This window comes from Lactuca sativa, chromosome 6 (assembly GCF_002870075.4).
Source record: "Lactuca sativa cultivar Salinas chromosome 6, Lsat_Salinas_v11, whole genome shotgun sequence".
NCBI classification, from domain to species: domain Eukaryota; kingdom Viridiplantae; phylum Streptophyta; class Magnoliopsida; order Asterales; family Asteraceae; genus Lactuca; species Lactuca sativa.
The window spans coordinates 103,250,195-103,273,268 of NC_056628.2; positions in this window are offsets into that span (position 1 = coordinate 103,250,195).

Genomic DNA, 23,074 nt, shown 5'->3' on the forward strand with positions numbered 1-23,074 from the left:
TTCGAGAATGATGCTCTGAGGGGTGATGGGGGCTGACTTGTGGCCTCAAAAGTTGTTTAAATAGGGTACAAACCCTTGAAATTAGGGTTTCATCCAGACTGGCGGACTCGCCGAGTTCGGAATATAGACTCGCCGTGTCGCCAACTTAAACGTGCTCGAAATCCCGACTCTACTCGACGAGTCCAGCTACTGACTCGTCGAGTTCCCCTTAAAACTTGAAGAAAAATAAATGTAAATATATAAATATCATACCAAAATTGGGTTGTTACAGTACACTCTATGGCCGTACACATCATGACTGTACACTCCATGGCCGTACACATCATGACCGTATACTACATGGGCCATACACATATTGGCCGTACACTCCCTTAAGTGACCATAAACCACTTTAGTACAATCACATGTGATTGTAACACTTCAATTCAAGTGTTTCCTAGTCCCTAAAGTGGTTTCTTATATAATTAGTTGTTTTGTACACTAATTATATCCACATATGTGTCATTATATGCTAATAGGATCCGTTTGTGCTCAAGACTTCACTTGACACTTAGCATCCTACATCGACCTTTCACTCAAATCACTCACTTCAGGTGAGTTCATACCCTCATATTTTCGTAGTTTTTACTATTTTAGGGGGGGGGGAGATACAAGTCTAACACAAAGATATTGTTTTATAAACAAATGGTTTCAAATATCTTATCAATATGGATTTCAGATATCATCAAATCAAATGGTTTTCAGTGATTGTCTCAAAATGATGTCAAGTCACCAAAATGTATTTCAAATTATCAAACTTCTTTTAAGTGTCTTTATAAACTTATATTTCTCCCATAAATCATACTTATATATATATATATATATATATATATATATATATATATATATATATATATATATATATAATTTAAAAGGCTTAGGACTGATAACCCACTTTGGTTCCTTTTACTTGTTTGGACGTGGGACTTCAAGTATCAGTTATTTTTCTAAGTATCATTTAAATTTTACTTATATATATTTGTATATGTATACAAGTATAAAAGTTAGTTCATTTAGTTCAGTTATCCTTTGTAATATGTTGAGCAAAGGGTTGCATTCATGAATACTCGGTATCAATTCTGAAAGTACATATAAATTATAATAGGTATAATTTATGATTCACAGAATGTTAATTCACGATTCAAGTATACCAAAGTACATTGTTTTACAAGAACAAAGGTTTGATTCAAAACTATTCAAGGGTATACATCTTTTAGGTACATGTTAAGAATACTAATTCAAGAACATACTATCAATCATTTATTTCAGACATACACGCCTACGAGTAACAATTGTTATCAACGGCTTTCAACGTACTCATAGCGTTGGGTCACGACATCTAGTCAGTATGGTTATAATAACTCATATAAAAGATATTAACAATACGTTTGTGTATAATTAACTAAACTTGTGTACATTTTCAAAGTACTAGTTTACAAGATACAATTTACAGTATTACATTACAGTTTACAATAACAATTGATGAAACCAGATACACTCTCAGATACAAGTTTACAAAAGGATTACAAACACAAAACATTGGTTTATAAATCGCTTAGTTTTATGTAACTAAAACTACTTTTCATATACAACAGAAAATATAGGATTTTCTGGAACATTTTACAAATACAAGGAACAGAAAACATTCTTTCAAACATAAATACTTATGTACTCACTCAACTTTACGCTGATACTCTTTTTTCAAATTACTTGTATTCTCAGGAACCAGTAGATAGGTACTCCTCATGCTTTTGAGAAGATGGATACATTTATGTCTTGTCTTCTTCTTTTATATAACAATTTGGTTTTAGTATACAATGATGAAACACATGTAAATACTTATACTTTTTAAATACAGTGGTTGTTTGTACTCTGATTACTATAATGCATGTGTTGTGATACTACAAATGAAGTCCTCCACCCCCAGACATTTCCACCGTCTGGTTTGGGAGTGAAGCGTCATGATCAGGGGTACATTTACAGTTGTAACGTCGATTATAAGGGCTCACGTTAATATATTAAAATTTGCCACAGAGCTTAGATTACCATTAGAGACGCATTGTATGGTAATTAAGATATGTTAGGATCGTTAGAAATCCTTGAAAGATAGTAAATTAGGATTAAGAAAAGACAATCCAGATTAAAATATGTTAGGATCGTTAGAAATCCCTGAAAGATAATAAATTAGGATAAACAAATGACAATCCTAAATAAAATACGTTAGGATCGTTAGATATCCTGAAAAGATTGTCATTTAAGATCTATAAAGGATATCTTAAAAGATAGAAGACTATATAAATAAATAAGAAAGGTTTTCACAAAAGAAAAGTATTCTTAAAAAGAATGTAAAAACCAAAAATTTCAACACAATTTAAACTTTTCAAAAACAACCCATTTAATAGTTGTTATTACAAAAAGATTTTCAATACATTTATTATCAGAGTACTCCCAGATCCATGTCATAAACAAAAACATGAGGAGCGGTACGATCGCGCCTTCGCCTTGCCACAGTCTCCTGAAGAACCTGAAAAACATTTAAAGTACAACTGTAAGCCCGAAAGCTTAGTGAGATACCCCCAAAATACCAACCACAATTACGCCCTTCCAGGCCACGACCTTCCGGTCCCAAACATATCGCCTTCCGGCCCATAACATATTGCCTTCCGGCCCGTAACATATTGCCTTCTGGCCCATAACATAAATAGCATACATAACACAATGGAACATAGAACAGCCATGCATATCGGGTCAAACTCCAGTCCAAACAACCAGGTGCACATAACATATAATCATATAACAGTTCACAGTCAACAAATCGATCAAATAGATCACATAACATATCATCACCCTAACCAGGATACCGTCCTAGCCGATCACTAGCATAACATCACCCTACGTCTCAGCCAAAATACTACTTACGCGCATACGCCTTTCCAAGCCATGACCTTCCGGTCCACATAACATGGAATGCCTTCCGGCCCACAACATAATGCCTTCCGGCCCATAACATATACGCCTTCCGGCCCATAACATAATGCCTTCCGGCCCATATCAAGCAATACCATAACAGACAACTATCCGGATTTCCATCCGATAAAGGGCCGGCCTTGGTGTCGTATACCCTGTCGATATAATGAGGATAACTCACCTCGCATTGCCGAAACTCTGAACTGAAGAGCAGGTTCTCGAATCACCAACTCACCGCAAATCCCGAACTAACCACCAACAAAATGAACATTAGATCAATCATACACTACTTATCGGACCAAAACCATAGTCCAAATCTCATACAAAGTCCAACATTGGCCCAATTTACCAAATTGGGCCCACTTCACCAAATGGGCCTAGAACCAATGTCCATAACCATAATTGGGCCCAAAATACTCTATCCATAAATTCCTAGACTTGGCCCAATAACCAATTGTCCATCAACGGCCCAAACTCAAAGCCCAAAAATGAAAGTCCAACAGGAGGAGTACGCTGGTAGTACCCTCCTTGGTATGATGGGCGTACTGCATTGAAACGCAACGAGGATCGGGGCTTTGGCCCGCTACGCGGGGCGTAACTGAAATGCTCATTATGTCCTTTTAACCTCTTAATGGCTTAAGCTCTTAAGCTCAAACTTCAGATCCATAGGCCAAATATGATTAGAATTCATAAAGTCTCAGACTATATCACTTGGGACGTCCTTAAGCTCTTAATCCAAGGTCTTAATCCATTAAGACCTATATATCTCACACATGGAACAACTACAGCCCTTGGGACCTCATTTTTCTCACTCAAGACCTCTCCAAAGGTCTGAAAGGACAGATAATCTTGACCAACTCGAAACATGCAACAAGGTGGGGACTTTTGGGACAAGAATGGTGACAAAGCTTCAAAATACACAGATCTATACAATATGAAGGTCAAGCAAGAAACTTTATACCTCAAACAAGCTCCAAAGGATGGTATCTCTTCAGATCTACAAGCTCCACACGTTCCTCTTCTCCAGTGTCGGACCACTCCGATCATAACTCTACACTGCCGCTTTCACTTCCGTGAATTTACTCTTCCTCTCGGAGCTACACTCCTCTCTCTCTTTCCTTACTAAGGAAATCCTCTTAGCTGCCTTGTCACCACGACAAGTGCCACGGTGCTCACCCAACGATGCACCACCCTTTTATAGCATAACCGCTATCCATGCAACACACACACATGCTCTGAATCTGCTCGCAAAGACTCTCGAGTCCATGCACCCTCTCCACTAATCGAGATCAATACCCGAGGCCAGACCTTCTAGTGCTACACATCGCGACATACTCAATCCAATTCCTCGAACCGGACTAACAACACTTGCAGAGTCTTCAGCATGACTGGACCGCCTCACCAGGCCTTCAGCCAATCTGGACCACTCTCAGAACCTTCGGCCTGACTGATACGCCTTCCGGCCTTCAGTCTATCCGGACCGCTCAACTAGCATTCATCATTCCGGGTATCTCTCCGGGAAATCCTCCCATGCATACTGTTCTAGCCCTCAGGGGTTCCGAACTCTACCTCCATCAAACATTATCGATCCCAGCCTGAACCCAGGCCCTTCGCAATCAATGCCATAAATATGTATTCCGCCCCGCGCACCTGCTACTCACCCATACCAGTCTGCTCTCGGTTGAAGGAAATACCGCCGAATCCCAAGCAGCTAAACAATCTCTCAAGCCTATCGATCATCCGGAGAATTTCCAATTCTCCCCCACTTAGGGCACTGACTAACAACCACCGGTCGCTATCACCGCCCTCCCAAAATAACCTTGCGCAAAACCCAACACTTACACGCAGACTGATTCCCAATAGCACTAGCAACCTTCACAAAACACATTTCCACACTGATCATCCCGCTCGAAAGGAACCCAATCTTCAATTATCCACTCCTCAGACTGCAGATGCCACCCGGCATTCAAGCCAACGCCATATCCGCTAATAACCCTCACAATGATAACCAGCGGAAACCCGAAACACTAACCCATAACCATACCAAACCCTCAAGGGACAACGGATACCAAAACGAAAAAACATACAACATGACCAGCAGAGAATAACGCACCACATTAATCACAAGATAACAAGATATCAAGAAAGGAACATACCCGCCGCTGCATTCGGCACTGCTCTGACCTCCTCTGCTAAAAGCTGAAAAGCACGGCCCTGAGCCCTTAGGGGCTCCGCTCCACCCTGACCTCCACCTGTGATCCTCAAAGTGGCCGGTGTTGGAGCCTGCACCGGTCCTGCAACAAACTGTGGGCAGTTGACCCTCAAGTGCCCAACCTGATGACAATGATAACAAATTCTCAAATCCTGAACCTGCACTGACTGCCGACAATCCCTCGCATAGTGCCCCTCCTTTCTGAACTTGCAGCATGCGCCACCGGACCTACAAACTCCAGTGTGACCCCTCCCACACTTCCCACAAGTGTGACTACTCTGCTCTCCTACCCTGGAATCAACGTTCTTAGACCGTTTCGTTGCCGGCTGCGACTGCACCGGAGCTTGCCTCAACTCATGCAACTGCAACACAACCTCTAATTCACACCGCCTGGCGGCCTCTTGCAACTCCAACAAGGTCTCGCACCTCTACGCGGACACAAACTGTCTGATATCTCTCTTGAGCATACTAAGATATCAGGACATCTGGCCTGCTCCGAAGCGAACTTAGGGCAAAGCATCACCCTCTCAGTAAACGTCCCGGTGATCTCCGTCACCGACTCCAAACCCTGCTTTAGCTCGAGGAACTCCTGAGCTGATCTTTCTCTCTCAACCCGCGGAACATAACGAGTACCGAACATCTCTCTGAACTGACCCCATGAAACCGCAGCCCTCTACGCATCCGAATATGACCCCATGGTCAGCCTCCACCAATCCTTCGCCCCGAGCCTTAACAGGTTCAGAGCACACCTCACCCTCTAATCAGCAGGGCATGGACACGTGAAGAAACACCCCTCCACGTCTGATAACCATCTCATAGCAACGATCGGGTCCTAAACTCCATCAAAGGTGGGAGGCTTCGCATTATCGAAGTCCCGATACTGAAAACCTCTACTAGCTCCTCCCCTCTGCCACTGCTACAGCCGCTGTAGCCGCCACGGCAGCCGTCTCTGTGAGAGCCGCATAGCGCTCATCAAAATACTCCACCATGGCGGTCTTGATAGACCCAAACAGTTCCGGCAACTCGGCCCGGAACAACGCAGCAACCTCATCATGCAGGATCTCACGAATCCTCGCATCCAACTCGCACGTGCTCGACTGACCAATAACCTCGGGAGGCGCTGACCCGTCCAGAACTCCCTTCCTGCTCCCGATCCTGACCCGGATCCACTTCCAGCATGCATCGGAATCTCCATACTGGAAAGAAACACCACAAAATCTCCGACACTTCCCACTATCCCGGGAACCAACTCTCAACCCAACCCTAGAGGTCATGGTTTCCCTGATACGCATACGGGTCCTGTGCTTCTAGTAGTACGGGCCCGTACTACCTTCCACACCTACCCATATTTGTATGAAGTACTACCACAACGACCTAGAGAAAACATGCAAACAAGCGCTCAACCCTCACCACTAGAGGAACACTGGAAATCTCCCACAAGGAAACCCTAGGTTACATGCATCACAAATCAGGCAGCATTATCACAAAATTCTGAAGATCCCTAGCCTAGCACTAGCATGTTGTTCTATCAATGCTCAAAACAATTATCATGTATGGTATTTTAGGGTTACTTACTGGCTCCGGCTGATCGTACCTCCGCGTCCTCTCTTTTCTTAATTTGAAAACCATTTGAAATTCTCTTTTTGAAAACTCTCCTTGATTTGAGACTGGATTCACACGAATGTTCCTCCAATTCACTCAAACCAAGGCTCTGATACCAACTTGTAACGACCAAAAATTTCAACACAATTTAAACTTTTCAAAAACAACCCATTTAATAGTTGTTATTACAAAAAGGTTTTCAATACATTTATTATCAAAGTATTCCCAGATCCATGTCATAAAGAAAAACACGAGGAGCAGTACGATCGCGCCTTCGCCTTGCCACAGTCTCCTGAAGAACCTGAAAAACATTTAAAGTACAACTGTAAGCCCAAAAGCTTAGTGAGATACCCCTAAAATACCAACCACAATTACGCCCTTCCAGGCCACGACCTTCCGTTCCCAAACATATCGCCTTCCGGCCCATAACATATTGCCTTCCGGCCCGTAACATATTGCCTTCCGGCCCATAACATAAATAGCATACATAACATAACGAAACATAGAACAGCCATGCATATCGTGTCAAACTCCAGTCCAAACAACCAGGTGCACATAACATATAATCATATAACAGTTCACAGTCAGCAAATCAATCAAACAGATCACGTAACATATCATCACCCTAACCAGGATACCGTCCTAGCCGATCACTAGCATAACATCACCCTACGTCTCAGCCAAAATACTACTTACGCACATACGCCTTTGTAGGCCATGACCTTCCGGTCCACATAACATAGAATGCCTTCCGGCCCACAACATAATGCCTTCCGGCCCATAACATATATGCCTTCTGGACCATAACATAATGCCTTCCGGCCCATATCAAGCAATACCATAACAGACAACTATCCAGATTTCCATCCGATAAAGGGCCGGCCTTGGTGTCGTATACCCTGTCGATATAGTAAGGATAACTCACCTCGCATTGCCGAAACTCTGAACTGAAGAGCAGGTTCTCGAATCACCAACTCACCGCAAATCCCGAACTAACCACCAACAAAATGAACATTAGATCAATCATACTACTACTTATCGGACCAAAACCAAAGTCCAAATCTCATACAAAGTCCAACATTGGCCCAATTTACCAAATTGGGCCCACTTCACCAAATGGGCCTAGAACCAATGTCCATAACCATAATTGGGCCCAAAATACTCTATCCATAAATTCCCAGACTTGGCCCAATAACCAATTGTCCATCAACGGCCCAAACTCAAAGCCCAAAAATGAAAGTCCAACAGGAGGAGTACACTGGGCGTACCCTCCTTGGTACGCTGGGCGTACTGCATTGAAACGCAACGAGGATCGGGGCTTTGGCCCGCTACGTGGGGCGTAACTGAAATGATCATTAAGTCCTTTTAACCTCTTAATGGCTTAAGCTCTTAAGCTCAAACTTTAGATCCATAGGCCAAATATGATTAGAATTCATAAAGTCTCAGACTTTATCACTTGGGACGTCCTTAAGCTCTTAATCCAAGGTCTTAATCCATTAAGACCTATATATCTCACACATGGAACAACTACAGCCCTTGGGACCTCATTTTTTTCACTCAAGACCTCTCCAAAGGTCTAAAAGGACAGATAATCTTGACCAACTCGAAACATGCAACAAGGTGGGGACTTTTGGGACAAGAATAGTGACAAAGCTTCAAAATACATAGATCTATATAATATGAAGGTCAAGCAAGAAACTTTATACCTCAAACAAGCTCCAAAGGATGGTATCTCTTCAGATCTACAAGCTCCACACGTTCCTCTTCTCCTTTGACAATTTCTCTTTTCTCCTTCAAGCCTTTCTTTTGCCAAAATGAACTTTCCAAGGTCAAACACATCCAACAATGGAGAGAACACGAGATCTAGGGTTTTCTGAGGTTGAAGATGAGCTTATGGAGGCTGGGGTACGAACCAACATGTTCCTTATATAGTGGCTGACCCTAAATTAGGGTTTGGAGCTTCTGGGAGTACGCTGGGCGTACTTACCCGGCCACCTCGCCATCTTTCCCCCTATTACGCTGGGCGTACGTCCAGCTTACGCTAGGCGTACCCAGCCAAACTTCAAAATGCAAACATGCATGCCATGCATGCATGGGACCCTTTATCCACTTATACCACAAAGAGCTATAAACAATGATCAACTTCAAAATACCGCAACTCCTCTAATCTAAGCCCGCTCTCAAATAACTTTACATTCATACGAGGGTGATGAGAAGCCCAATGCTTTTAACAACATACACCAGCCCGAAACCTCTTCGGTTGAAACCCATTTCCTAAAAAAGACCAGAACTACCCTTCCTCTTAAACCTCAGGGACTTATAATTAAACACTTAAAGAACGGGGTGTTACAAAGAAATTCAAAGATTCGATATAAAAACTCGTGCACTCACCAACATTATGCTTATTTTCAAAATGCATGTATTCTCATGTTAATAGAATTGGCGCTCTGAATACTGTCACACAACTTGGTGTTTCTGCCAAAGGTCGGGTAGGGGGTGTGATATAATAGCTTTAACCGTTGGGTAGAACACCAAACTACGAAACCAATGTGAGCTGTTCCGATAGGTTACAATCTTCACAACTCATCGGAGGTGAGCAGTAATCGACGTGTGAAACACCAAACCGCGAAACCAATGTCAAATGTTCCGATGAGTTCTGATCTTCATAGCTTATCGGAGGTGAACTATACCGTTCGCATTTATGAAGTCATTTTCACATATCAACATCCATTTTTCGTTTTCGTAGTACCGTCCGCAGTTAAGAACCCATTTTCACAGATCGGAAGTTGTTTTCGATTCTGAAGTACTATTCGCGATTCTAAAGCCATTTCCGATTCCGAAGTCATTTTCATTTCCGAAGTCATTTTTCAGTTCTGAAGTAATTTTCATAGATCAACCCTAGCCGGAGGTTTCCCTTACTTTCAATCTTGTATAAACTTAAACAAGTGTGCACTCCACACTTTCCTTACTTTTTTAATGTTCCTCAAGATTGAGTTTGGTCAGCAATTGAATCCATTACCATTAAATATAATTAGTGAAACAATTTACCAACAATGCACCCACCTTATTCGATAGCGAAGCTAATTTCTAAGTCAAGCTGTTTCCACATCTCAAAAGATTCCTCATCCTTACTATTGGGCTTATAGTGTTGCGTCATGGGCTCAGTCCTTAGCCCAGTTTTGGTTGCCGGTTTGGGCCTGTCCAACTGTGCATGTTTTTCTTCTAGGGTTTTGATATTTAAGGTGCATGCATGCATCCTTTGTTAGTAACGCTTTTATTAATTTTCTCTCTCAAGTATTGTAAACCCTTGCTCGCCTCTACAGTAGAAGTTCTTCATCGAGCTTTGCTGAGGCGTGATTATATTTGAATCATAAGCATTACGTTGATTCCATACTGTGTTCATATTTATATTGTGTTTGAATTGTTTGTTCATCATCTTTTTACCTGTGAAAGATCTAAACGATCTGAGATTTATTCTCATCAATTGGTATCAGAGTAAGAGACTGTGTAATTCATACACATCTCTTCTGTCGAAGAAGTTATTAGGGTTTTATTCCGCATTGATTTATATTAATTGAGCTGTCATTCCTTATTGACGTATCTCATTAATTGTCGATCTTACTATAATTAATAAAATTACAATTCTGATTTTAAACAGGTAATCGATCAAACACAATCACAATGTCCATGGATGATTCTCAAACCAATCCAATCAACATCTCCAACAGCATTGGTTCAACAACAAGGATTCCAATCTTGTATACTCAAGATTATGAAGTTTGGACGCATCACTTTGAAGATTATGTGATCGACTCAGAAGATAATGGGTACTTGATCTAGGAAGCTATCACTGTTGGCCCATTCGCTCACTCAAGCACCTCAAAGATTGTCAAAACCCAGAAGGAGTACAATCAGCTTGTGAATGATGTGAAAGATATTCCTCAAGACGAGAATGAGAAGTTCCAATGCAACATCAAGGCCTTAAGAATGATTATGTTTGCTTTGCAGTCAGATACGTTCCATTTGGTGAGTTCTTGCGCTACAACTAAAGAGATATGGGACAGGCTGAAAGAATTGTATTCTACTGATGAAGATCTGGAACATTCGATACAAACTCTGTTGCTTTCTGAATTTGGTGATTTCAAACAGAAGCCCGAAGAGAAACTTGTTCAGGCTTTTGATCGCTTTAATCATCTTTTAAGTAAGTTGATAAAGCATGGGATCGAAAGGAAGGTTATTAAATAGAATGTCACATTCATGAACGGTCTAAGACTTGAATGGATGGCAGTTGTGTCCACAGTTAAGGCACATGAACAGTTTAAATTGTATTCTCTGGCGAAACTTGTGGGAATTCTGAAGTCCCATGAAAGTGCACTATCTAAGGAGATGAACGTGGTTTCCAGTCTGGGTTCGTTAGCCCTTGTTTCTAAAGGGAAAAAGTTCTGTTGAAGAAGAAGAATTGGATCTTGCTGATCTAACCGGTGAAGAATATGCCCTGATGGTTTCTAACCCTAGAAAGTTCATCAAAAGAAAATTCCCAGCCAACAAGAACCAAAACTGGCAGGGAAGTTACAGCTCTGAAAAGGTGAAGGAGGAACCGAAGGTAGGTTCGAAGTCAGAAGAATCCAAGAAAGAGGTGAAAATTGGTGGTGACTCAGGATTTGATTGCCATTACTGTGGAGGCAAGAATCACTTCGCCAAGGATTGTATGCTGAAGAAAAAGGCAGAAAAGATAGATGAGGATGACGAGGAAGCGAGCCTCATGAGACGATTAGAGGAGAGTAAGAAAAGAAAATCAGCTGCTAACAATAAAACCATGAATGCTTTGATTATGCAGGATACAGGTAACCGTGATGAATTCGGTGGAGTGGAAGTATGGTCCACGGATTTAGAGGACGAAGAAGTAAGAAAACCCACTCATGGCAAGGCGATGTTGGTAAAAGAAGAACCTGCTGCAGGAAAGTGTTTGATGGTGACCGAAGGAGTATCTCAAATGAGAGGATATACTACTGATGGTGGGCTGGAAGGTGAGAAGGAGTGAGAGGACAGGTGTTTTGCTGCGAAACATGTTAGTGCACAGATCAACGAATGTGATGAGTTGATCAAGAAGGTACAAAATATTCTTGCTTCTCTAAAAATACCTGTAACTAACTATGAAAAGGAACTGAATAGTTTAAAATCTAAACTTTCTAGTATAAGTAGCAGTCTTACCCAAACCCGTGTCACAAACTCTAACCTGACTGATCAAATTAGCAGGATATCGTCGAAGAGTGAGGAAAGGAGGATGTGGATTGAGCAGAAGGAGAAAGAGTTGATTAGGTCGAAGGATGAATCAATTTATTTGCAACGAGACAATCTTAAGCTTTTAAAACAACAAAATGTTTTTTGTTTGATTGCTAAAAGACTTTATTTTAATATCACTCAGTTGCATCTCGAGTGTGAAATAGGAAAGAAGATACATCGCATGATTTTACCCTTCCTTGAGTTAAAGGAGGATGAAGTCGATGCCGAAGCTTACAACTGTGAAAACGATGTATCTTCTGATGAGGTCTCACCTGCATACAAAATTGGTCTTGACAAAATTGAGTCCTACATAAAGTCCAAAGACCATAAGGACATGCTCAAAAATCTGTTAGATGAGAATGATATATTGAAGTTAAGAACCGAAACTGTACAAAAATTTGACTCATTGAATGCCAAATTAAGTTCAGAAAATAAAATTGATGTTGAAAATGCATCTGAACTTAATGAGGATGATGATCTGAGTGAAATCTCTGTAGAGGATTTGGTGGACTGTTCCGAATTTGTCAAAAGCGAACCTAAAACTCACAAAAATCTGATTTCTAAAAATTCCGTTGAGTTCGCTCGCTCATCAACAGACAAGACCAAAATTCTCAAGGAAAAAGTTGTTGTGTATCAAAAGGTACAAACCACTCCAAATCAAGTCTACACAATTCCAGGAGTCACTCCACAACAAATAGCAGAACTGACTGCTATGGTGGAAAAAGATAATGCAGCTGGATGTGATGAGTTTTTTTGGTCAACACCAATAGACAACGTTGATGAGACAAAAGGCCTATCTCAGAAAACCTCTTGGAGAGTGAAGGGTAGGTACGTGCCCAAACCACTTAATGAGCCTGCAAGATATGATGTGCCAAGCACAAGTGGCACCAAAATATCTTTGGCGAATCAGTGCAAACTACCAGTGAAACATCTTCGTCAAAGAGCGAAAGCAATGCTCGTGTTCCAAACAAAAAGGCCAACATCCACAAAAATCCAAAATAGGTGGTAGAACGAAAACACCAACGAAATATGAGATACAAGAAGAATCTCTCAGAAAGAAAACAGTTTTGGAGATCTCAAAATCCTCATTACGGTAGGTATGAGAGGACGCATAAGTCTCAAGGAGAATCAAGAAGTAACCGACAGGAGGGTTTCGGTCCCGCGAATGAAAGGAACCGAAAGAACGGTTTCGGTCCTCAGAACATCAGCAACCAAAAGAATGGTTTCGGTCCTCAGAACGTCAGCAACCGAAAGAACGGTTTCGGTCCTCAAAACGACAACAACCGAAAGAGCGGTTTCGGTCCTCAACACAATATCAACTGAAAGAATGGGTTCGGTCCAAAGTTCAATCAGAAGAACAAAAGGGAAGAGTGTTCCCGTCTCAACCAAGGAAGAGTAATAATCAACGATCCAAAATCTTTTTTAGACCCTATTCTTCTCATTCCAATTTTTATCCTTCAAAAGATTTAAAAGGAAAAGGAAAGCTCTTTCCATAAGACAAAAAGTGCCCGAAACAGATCCAAAAGACAGCCGACGTCAAAAACTTAAACTCTAAATCTAATGAATCTAAGCCAAACAAGATTAAAGTTTTCACAATAAAGAGAAAAGATGAAACAAATTTAATTAAAAGAACTTATTTGGTTGATGTTTCACTTACTATTCCCTGTCTTGTAAAAGGCTCACATGGACCCAAGAAACTTTGGGTTCCTAAATCTGCTTAATATTTTGTAGGTTATACGTGATGAGCAGTTTGACGAAGAATGGTATATTGAAAGTCGCTGCTCACGTCATATGACGGGACGAAAGGAAGAGCTGAGAGAGTTTCGGTCTCTCAAGGATGGTGGAATCGTGAAGTATGGCAACAATTCATATGGAACCATCAAAGGCTACAGAATGATTACGAATGGTGATTTCTCTATAAGGAAGGTCGCATACGTTGAAGGATTGCAGCACAACCTTATCAGTGTATCACAGCTGGTGGTTGGGACCGGATTGAAAGTCTCGTTTGATGATTAAGGCTCAGAGATTGTTGAGAAGAAGTCACATAACATTCTATTGAAAACGAAGCGAAAGGGGGAAATGTACCCATTAAACCTCATTCCAATTCGAGGGAAACCAGCAGTCTGTTTGCTAACGAAGGCTCACTCAGATGAAATTTCGTTATGGCATCGAAGACTCTCTCATCTTAACTTCAAGGATATCAACAAGCTAGTTTTGGGAGATCATGTTCGAGGTCTTCCAGTTCTCAAATTCGACAAAGAACATCTATGTGCAGCCTGTGAAATGGGAAAGCAGAGTAGACAAAGTCATCCCTCTATTATCAATACAAAGGTGATAGAACCATTGGAGCTATTACACATTGATCTGTGTGGCCCCTCCTCTATTGAAAGCATTGGTGGAAACAAGTATATTCTGGTTATAGTAGACGACTTCTCTCGGTTCACATGGTTGTTTTTCTTGAAGCAAAAATCAGAGGCCACTCCTAAGCTCAAGCTCTTCATAAAGCATGTTGAGGTTCAACTGAGGAAATTCGTTCGTAATGTAAGAAGTCACAATGGCTTGGAATTCAAGAACAAGGATTTCGAAGATTTTCTAGCTAAGAAGGGATCGACTCATAATTTATCGGCTCCATATACTCCACAGCAGAATGGAATCGTTGAAAGGCGAAACTGATCTCTGTGTGAAGCAGCTCGAACGATGTTATGCTTTGCTTCCTTGCCTTTATATTTCTGGGCTGATGGTATTGCTGCTGCTTGTTATACTCAGAACAGATCATATCTAAACAAGCGATTCTCTATCACTCCTTACAAGATCTTGAACAATCGCAAACCGAATATGAAATTCTTTCATGTGTTCGGCTCAAGATGCTTCATCTTCAACTCTAAAGAGAATTGAAACAAGTTTGATGCTAAGGCCGATGAAGGAATATTCTTAGGTTACTCCCTGCACTCTAAGGCATATATAGTTCTAAACAAGTGCTCTAAGAAGATTGAAGAAACATACTATGTCACTTTTGACGATAGCTATGTTAAGAAGATGAAGACAACCGAAGGTGCAATGCAGGAAATCTTTCCAAATACCAGTCAAGTTACAGCTTCTATCTCAAATCTTTTTGAGAAATATATGCTTCTTTTTTATGAGCCTCAAACGGCAATCGATTCTGAATCAAAGGTGAAAGATAACAAAGTTGATAGTCTAAATCAAATCATCGACGATGCTGCACAAAATATGGCTGCTGATTAACCTAAAGCAAACGAGAGGCCAGACTTAAGCGAACCTTCGAATGACCGTCCTTCTATCTAGGGGGAGGGTCCGTATCTACAATAAGATCAAGGTTCTTCATTCTAGGGGGAGAATTCAATGTCACAATCATCATGCTCTACTGAAAGTCCAAACGAAGGGGAAGATTCTGATCCAGATACTGAATTAGTGTCAGCATTCGAGGGGGAGAACACACATGTCAATGACGATGACATCCTATCAGAGTTGGAAGAAGAAATCAATGCAGAACTAGATCCCTCTTGTGATCCAAATTACCCACCTCTTATTAAATGGACCAAAGATCATCCACAAAGTCAAATCATTAGGGAATCTTCAGAAAAGGTGTTAACTCGATCAACGATCAAAGCTAAACAAGCTGCACTCTTCTCTCAAGTAGAGTTTTGCATGTTCAACTCCTTTGTCTCCAAAGTTGAACCGAAGACTGTGAATTCAACTCTTGATCATTCTGATTGGGTTCAAGCCATGCAAGATGAGTTGAATGATTTTGAAAGAAACAAAGTATGGCGCCTTATTCCAACACCAAAGGATGCTTCAGTTGTCAGTCTCAAATGGGTATTCAGAAATAAGATGGATAAGGAGGGGAACGTAATTCGCAACAAAGATCGGTTGGTTGTGAAAGGCTACTGTCAAGAAGAAGGTATCGATTATGAAGAGACCTCCGCTCTTGTTGCAAGATTAGAATCTGTTCGTATCTTTCTTGCTTATGTTGCACACAAAAACTTTGAAGTCTATCAGATGGACATAAAGTGTGCCTTTCTCAATGGAGAACTTGAAGAAACTGTGTATGTTGAGCAACCGCCAGGCTTCATGAACGAGAAGTACCCAGATCACTGTTACATACTTGACAAAGCGGTATATGGCCTAAAGCAGACCCCCAGAGCATGGTATGAAACTCTCACTCGATTCTTAAAAATGTCTAAATTCAAGCAACGTTCGGTTGACCCAAACTTCTTTCGTAAGAGAGACGGTAACCACCTTATGATAGTCCAAATTTATGTTGATGACATCATCTTCGGCTCCACGAATCCCAGCTTAACAGCTGAATTCAGGAAGTTGATGGAAACTAAATTTGAGATGAGCTCAATGGGTCAAATTAACTTTTTCCTTGGCTTAAACATTAGACAGGGACCCGAAGGCATTTTTATCAATCAGGACGCATACACAAAGACATTGCTTGCTAAGTTTGGCATGATGGGAGACTCCAAAGTTAAAGTTCCAATGGCTTTTGGAACAAAGCTTACACCTTCGCTGGAGAAGCCAGCTGCTGACATAACGCTTTATCGACAAATGATTGGGTCATTAATGTATCTAACAACAAGCAGACCTGACATCATGTTCTCAGTCTGCTACTGTGCTAGATTCCAGGCTAATCCTCTCGAACCTCACATGATAGCCGTGAAGAATATTTTTCGCTATCTGAAGCGAACCTCGTCTCTTCGTCTGTGGTATCCAGCCAACTCAGGATTCTTTTTCCAAGCATTCTCAGATGCTGACTTAGGTGGTTGTGGATTAGATCGTAAAAGCACCACTGGAGGATGCCAATTTCTCGACGGTAAATTGGTTAGCTGGCAATCAAAGAAACAAACCTGTGTTTCTCTCTCCACTGCTGAAGCTGAATACATCGTTGTTGCATCTTTCACATCTCAAGTTGTATGGATATAAAGTCAGCTTAGAGATTACAGGCTGAACATGAAGAAAATCCCATTATATTGCGACTCTGAAAGTGCAATTAGGATTTGTCACAACCCAGTGCAACACTCGAATACTAAACACATAGTATTGGGGTATCACTTCATCAAAGATCACGTGGAAGATGGCAACGTGGAAATTCACTTCGTAAGGACAACTACTCAACTGGCAGATATATTCACTAAGGCTTTACCTGAAGCCAGTTTCAACAAAATTTTGCAAGGCCTAGGAATGATGGAAGCAGAATTTGTACCAAAATCGCCTTTGCTTCAATAAAAGTAAGAGGCGAAATAGAGCAAACCGAAATGAACCAAGCGTTCGGTCTATTTGGGGTTCGGTCTATTTCGAGTTCAGCTCGACCAAGAACCGAAATGAACCGAGCGTTCGGTCTATTTCGGGTTAGGTCCTTCTGAATTCGTTCGCTTCTTTTTCATATCAAGGCATTTTGATTGTATTCTTTTGTACACTATTTTAAATACTTTCTTTTATTTTTTTATTTTATTATTTTTTTTTATTTTCATAAAATCCAAAAATATTTCTCTGTTTCATTTTTTTTATATATAACCCAAAAATATTTTTCTTTTTTGTTTAATTAAAAATTTTCACACAATACAAAAATATTTTTTTTCTTTTATTTTTAATCTAATGCTCTCTTTTGTATAAGTGTTACTCTCGATGATGAAGCTTCGGAAGGTATAATCTATTTTCTATAAACTTCCTACGTGTCCCTAGATGCATGCTGCTGCATGTTGACTAAAGCCTCTATAGATTTTGAGTGAAGCCTTAATAACATGATATATACAAATCATGTTTTCCTAAACTAGGCTGTTACATTCACTCTAATCATGAGCTACCTTACTCTTCTCATATTGAGCTTAGAGTTTTCTGCTTGGTCCTTGTTTTATAGCAGAGGTACATTCACTTCTTATACCACCTATATCATTTTTTCTTCATTACACTTCATCTCACCAAAGTAACCCTTGAGACTCTCAGAGTTTACCACAAAGGTTTATGGTTATACAAAAATTTGTGTACATGATCTTAGTTTCGTGTCACTACGTACTAAGTGAAACCCCCAATTCAACACCTTTAATGAATTGACGGTACAAAATCACTTTTGTTACAGTTCTTATATGAAATCTCTTTTTATTTTGAGTGATTCTTTTGAAAATTTCTATTACCAAGATTTTTTCTTCCCAAAGGATCCAATTAAGTTTTTTTTTTGAGATTTCTCATTTGTCCGCAAGTCATTAAATATCTTCCCTACCTACTTGTTCAACAGATCACATTGATCTCACAAGTACTTCGTTCAGTTTTGGTCTTATATCAAGTATCGATATCATGAATTGAAGCAAAAGCCACCCTTTATAGCCTTAATTAAAAAGATGCCTTTCAATACTTCTTAACAAGTACTTGATCATTATTTAATGGGAATCCACACAAGCACTTTAAAGTCTCTCTTGACTTTGAAGGAAGAGATTCGTGCCCAGAATCAGTTGCTTTATGTCTCAACAAGACATCACTTAAACCCTCAAAAAGTTTGTTTTATTTCTTTATCTTTCACACTCTATGCACGAAAATCTTTTATTTTCCAAAATCCGGTTCTATTAACGATGAAAAAATTGTTACAGCTTCGTTTCTAAAGTATTCCACTGATCGATAAAGATAAAGGTGATGACGATTCATGTGAAATTTGTGGATGACGTTTGGGATAAAGTTAAGGTTGAGTCAGCAGTTATCCAAGTGTTTGATGATTTGAAAAAGCGCTTCTTATGGAATGGCATGTAAAAAGGAAACGACCTTTCTCTTTCCTGCGTCATCATCGGGTATGACAACTATTAACTCTGTCACATCAGGCACGGTTTTCAAATTAATCCAAGATATCAGCTGGATTTTTCTCTCTCCTACTTGTACGTATAAAAGGTTTTGGCACGCTCCACTTTACTCTTTTATCACTTATATATTCTATCAAATGAAAAGAGCGATTTCTCTCACTATTCAGCTTCTTCCTCTCAAAGCTTCAACAATGGTAGACTCCTCTTCAGTTCACGACATATCTTTTCACTCCACCTTCCTCAAAATCAAACCTCAACAAAACATGATCATTGATCTTACTCCCTTCATCTATGCACCCTACATGTTGTATGTCATCGAATGTCTCAAGTACTTGCCTCTTGTTGACGCTCTGTCAAAGGTCGAAGTTGTTCCCCTGTCTTGCCTCTCACTCATCTATTCAACTGCTTACTACGACAAGGTTGCTGAGAGGACTCATTTTGAAATCCACAATGAGCAGACCTACATCTCCAAGAACCGCTTATGTGCCCTAATTGGTCTCTCTCAAGAACCAACTTTGGTAAACCCTGAATCGATCACTACTGGTCAACTGTTCTCCATGTTCTATCAAATGGGGTACACTGAAACCCTAGCCACCATTACCAAGTTCAAGAAGTCTTGCCTTCCTCCTCAATAGAATGGCCTTTTCACTCTCTTGTTCAAAGGACTCTCTGAGCGAAGCGCCAGCTCAGATGGAGCAAGCAAGTCGTTTATGACTGTGCTTTATGGGCTATATCATGGGTTTAATTTGAACTATGGGACTATCATCTGGCAACAACTGGTTCAAAGCATGTATTCTTCCTCAAGACACTCAGAGATCTCATGTGGAAGGTACTGGTCCATCATCACAAAGTGGGCAATGGATCGTCTCCACGTTCCAATCATGGCAGACTCTCTTCTCTCCTCTATCGCAACTTTTCATACCACCAAGATAACCGTCACCGATCCCACTAAATACTCCTTCATTGGATCTATCCCTGCCGCCATGATTGCCTATGTGTCTGAAGCAAGCAATGTTCTTCAACAATACATGAAGCTTCCTTATTCGGGTCCAAGGGAACTCACACCAGCCATGGTTCGCTCCATTGAAGAGGCTGGCAAGCCAGCCAAGAGGGGAAAGAAAACAGAGACACAGAAGGAGGCGAAAGTTACAAAACCAACCAAGGGTCAAACCCCCAAGAAGCGAAAGTCAAACAAGGCTGCTTCCTCATAGCCTCAGCCGAAGAAGCAAAAGAAGCCAGCTAGGAGACTCATACTTCAATCCTCAAGCGATTCCGACTCAGAGTATGTTCCTCCTAAATACAAATCTACTGCTCCTTCAGAATAAGAAAGTGAAAGCTCTGATGAGGAGGCTTCGGGTCATGGTGATACCCTGCCTCACTTGCCTACCCCAGAAATACATGTTCGCTCCCAACCCCCCCAACCCCCTTCTCCTCCACCTGCTTCTGTACCAATCCCAATCCCTCCAATTTTTCCCATCACTACCTCTCAACCATCAACCACTATTCCCATCCCTGATCCAATCTTCACAAAAACTACCACTACCACAACTACTACAGGGGCTCATTTTTCAGCACCCACACCACCTGTCACAACCGAACCTCCCGTCACTACAAAACCCTTATCACCTACCCAATCCACCAACACCACACCAGTTCTTGGAGGTGAGGACCTGGAATTTGATTCCACTTATTTCAGTCCTTACCATGTACAAATTGATGAAGACAAAGATGCTCCTGTGACCAAGCGTCATCTCAAAGCAATCAATGACAAACTTGATCAACTACTTTCCTCCTCTTCCACCGGTTCCTATTCAGATGTTGCAATCAAAGCTTTGTTCTCCTTAGTTTTTCCATGAACATAATGCCTCTCTCACTGCTGCAGCTAAGGCTATTGACGCCTCTTCTTCCCAATGCCAAAAGGCCTCCCTTGCTGTTGAGGCTTCCACGAAGGAATGCAAAGATGCGACCGCAAAAGTCGATAAACTAATTTCTGAGGCTCGTCTCTTTTTGGATTCTTTGCAAGCAGCTGCTCGGAAGAACGCTCAGACTGTGAACGCTTCGGTTGATAACCTTCAGCGCTCTCTTCAAGCTGAAAGGTCCAATCTTGAAGCTGCTTGACAAGCAATCGAAGCTACCAATGCCACTCTACATGATAATGTCAATGACCGTTTGACTCAATTGGAAGCAGAGTTGGCTATGGAAAATCGTATCCTGGATGAGCTGGACAAACGAACCTCTCAGCTAAAGATGCAGAACCTCAAGCTTCGCACTGCAACAGCTGAGCTTAACGATTTGAAATCTAAACGGGAGATTATTCGAAGCTCTGTAGGCGATGTTCATTCCATTTTGCTTCACCTCCTTGATGCCCATGATCCCATCATAACCATTACCATCCAAAGGCATTTGGCTGAGAAACTATGAGCTGCACTGGACATCCTTAGTCGTATTGAGGGTGTTTCAGTGACTGGTGTTCAGCCGAAACAAGGGGGAGAGAAGGCGAAAACTCAACCTCCTCCCGAACCGAAGCCAACAGCTGAACCGAAGGTTAATGAAGCTTTGGTCAGTAAATGAGACAAAAAGAAAAAGAATATTGGTGAAGATGACATTGATGATGAAGATGGTGTTTTTGAAGAAATTCCCGAAAAGCCTTATCAAAAAACAAAATCTTCTGATAAAGAGCTTGAAGAAAATTTCAAGAAACAAACGGCTGAGCTAAAGAAGAAGCAAAAAGAAAAAGAGCTCTTGGAGAAGAAGAAGTCCATTTTTCCAGAATGGACTATTGACTCGCTTCAAAGAAGCGCTATAGACGAACCAAGCACTCATTGGCTCGAGCCAGTTATGTCATTTGGGCTTGAAAACTCAAAGGATGAACAATTTGATATGCCAATCACACGAAAGGCATTCATCTTTCATTGCTTCAACTCAACTGTTGCCATCTCGTCTCCAGACCCGAAGGTGGATATGGATCTGTTAGATTTCTATCTGGAGTTCACTCAGCCCCAGTACTTGACCTGGAGTTCGCAGAAGATCACAACTGTCAAGGTTCTGAAGTCCTATTAAGCAGGGAAGTTCGTTAACGTAAAATTTAAAGTGACTCGAGGCTCTGAATGTTTGGTTCACAATTTTTCTCTTGCTGATCTACCGAACCTCAACCCCCACGACTGGATACTCCTTAACAACATCTTGTTGTTAAATCCTCAGGAGTATCAGCCGATCGTTGACCATATCAAGCGAATGCTTGTCTGCTACGTTCACGAAGTAGCGAAGATGGATCAAGAAATCGCCTCAACAATTCACAAGCGAACCACGATCAAACCAATGGGAAGAGCTGGCGATATTAACTTGATGGTCAAAGGCAAAATTGACACAAATAACCACACGGTGATGTTTATCAGGGGCGAAGGTCAAAAATGCATGTTCTCTCTTGTTGATAAGCACCTGTTTTCATCCTCTTGCTTGGAGCACATTTTGGAGATCATTCAGAGGTGTAATCAGAACTCAGCGGCCGACAAGAAGATGTTTACTGATATGTTGAGATGGTACATTCAATTTTCGGCAGACTCTTCTTGCAATCATCCCTCGGCTGTTCAAGGTGGTGAAGACTGTGAAGCCTACTCAAAGGAAATGATCTCTCACCTCATTTGACGTAAAGCGGGAGATTGTTGGGCTTATAGTGTTGCGTCATGGGCTCGGTCCTTAGCCCAGTTTGGGTTGTCGGTTTGGGCCTGTCCAACCGTGCATGTTTTTCTTCTAGGGTTTTGATATTTAAGGTGCATGCATGCATCCTTTGTTAGTAACGCTTTTATTAATTTTCTCTCTCAAGTATTGTAAAACCCTAGCTCGCCTCTACAGTGGAAGTTCTTCATCGAGCTCTGCTGAGGCGTGACTATATTTGACTCATACGCATTACGTCGATTCCATACTGTGTTCATATTTATATTGTGTTTGAATTGTTTGTTCATCATCTTTTTACCTGTGAAAGATCTAAACGATCTGAGATTTATTCTCATCACTTACCTTTCCCTTTTCCCTTTGGTGTTATGGATAGCTACTCAACTTCGAATTTCCAGCAGTTAATAAACTATTTATCACATCTTTCTCATCATTTTCAGGTAAGGTTGGACAATGAATTGCATGTAAAACATACAAGGAGGAGATGACTTGG